Below are 2,374 nucleotides of genomic sequence, written 5' to 3' on the forward strand. Positions count from 1 at the left end.
AATTATTTTAATTATATAAAATATTGTAAAATAAATTTAAAAATACTAAAATGCTAAAATATGTAGTTAAATGTTAATTTTTATATAATATAATTATTAATCTTGATCTATATACTATAAATTATCTTTTATCAATTTTTGTTATGTTATATTTTAATTTATTTTATATTTAATTTAATCCTCTCTTATAAAATTTTTGAATTCGTCTCTGTTTAAAACATATTCTACAAATATGTAAATTCAAGCTTATTATTATTATTCAAGGGAGTTAATATGAGAACTACTATTTAGGTAGATATTAGTGCATGCAAAAAGAATCTCCAAGATTGTATAATATTTTTATCAAGAAATTATTAGGTAACATTTAGAAAAGAGATAAAAATTGAGAAACCGAAATTGAAAGACAAAAACTAAGAGACCGAGATTGAAATAAATTTTAGTATTGTGTTTAGTGTAAAGTGTGAGATTGAGACTAAAATAAAAATAAAATTCTAATTTAATTTGCACAAAATGTAAAGTTAAAATTAATTAATTAAAATATTGGTATTTTAGAATAAAATGTTATTAAAGTTTCAGTCTCTGTGTTTTCACTTTTTGGAAGTATTGAAATACTGAAATTTTTTAAACAGAGACTGAAATTTTAGTACAAATTTTTGAGTCAACAAATATGACACTAAGTCTTAATCTCCCAGTCTCTGTCCCAATACTTTAAAATAAACACTACCTTACACTACAAGAAAATTACTTATAGCGGTCAAATTTACCGTCAAATTATGTTTCTCAGTATTATTGTTGGATATTTCGTCGAATTTTTTGACAATAGCATGTAATATGAAAATCTACAAATATTATCGTTGAATTCATAATCCAACACAAGATTTGTTGTTATGTTTCGTGTGTAAAAGCATCTAAAATGGCACTCATTCTGTCGATTATACCATCCAAAAATTCGATGAAAATTGCCAATCAAAAAATTGTTTTTGCTAAACTATAACCATGGGATGAGAATATGAGATCCGATGCAAATCAAAACACATCATTTATATTTAAATATTTAAATTTTAAAAAATATTATTTATTACTGTTGAATTTTGCGTGAAATTTATTCAACGGTAATTATTTTTATTTATTTAAAATGTGAATGACCATTAATACCAAAAGAACGTTAATAGAAAAACCAATTTGAACTACGTTTATATTTTTTATAAACTAAATGGACTCCAGTGTGGTATTTCAAAATCCATTTTTAACATTAACCCATTTTTTCAGATGAACTGAAATAATCGTTATCGACTACAAACTTATTATTGAAATTATATATGTTCCTATCCAAGAATATTAACTAAGGATGTCCCATAAATGAGAGGGAAGGACAAGTTGGTCCCTTTATCTTCTTTTATGTACGTGATTACGTGATCCATCTCTTTTATACTCTATTTACAATTTTACATTGCTTCACCTAACTGTTTTAGCTTTCATACATATATAAGAGTTGGTCCTTGTCTACTTGACATAATATTAAAGGTAATTAAACAAGTAGTTTTATGTGTACAATAATAAATAAACAATACCACTAGTTATCTTTTAAATTTATTTTTTAAACAACTTTTTATTACACTAATTTAAAAAAAATTAAAACAAATACATCCAAATAGATTTATATTTTTTAATTTAAAATACAAATTTAAAAAACAATTTAAATAAAATTAAAATTTAATAATTCAATTTTAAACTTTATAAATCCTAACACATCTCAAAATATATACCCCTTAAATATCTTAAAATATAGATTTCACACTATTAAACCTTTTATTACCCGCTTGTAAAATCTAGATCTACAGTACCTCACACTCCTCCTTTGTTGCCACACTCCTCCCCTGCGAAGCGCTCCTTCCCCGCCCTGCGCTCCTCCCTGCTCCTCTGTCGCGCCGTGTTCTTTCCCTGTCCCGTGCTCTTTTTATTTTCGCCATACTCCGATCTTCTTTCAGAATTTGGATGTATAATGCACTCTTCGTTTTTTTCCTCCTCTAGTAAAAAATTATATCTTTCTAATATATATTTTTATTTGTATTTAATGAAGAAAACTTCATTCTTGTAAGAATGATTTTGAAACTATTATAACTAAATAAACATAATAACAGCTATACCTTCACATTCATCTTTTTATAATTTTTGATAATTTTATATGTGTTTACAAAATATTTAGTTTGTTATTTTAGATGTGTTTATTTAATTTTACTAAAAAAATTTATATTATATATATTTTCAAATATATTTTAAAAATATTTTATTTATTATTTATTATTTTAAATATATCTTAAATATAATTAAAAATTATACCATAAATCAAATCACTTCTTTTTTCGAAAGTCAC

The sequence above is a fragment of the Arachis duranensis genome, chromosome 5, assembly GCF_000817695.3.
Source record: "Arachis duranensis cultivar V14167 chromosome 5, aradu.V14167.gnm2.J7QH, whole genome shotgun sequence".
In the NCBI taxonomy this organism is placed as follows: Eukaryota; Viridiplantae; Streptophyta; class Magnoliopsida; order Fabales; family Fabaceae; genus Arachis; species Arachis duranensis.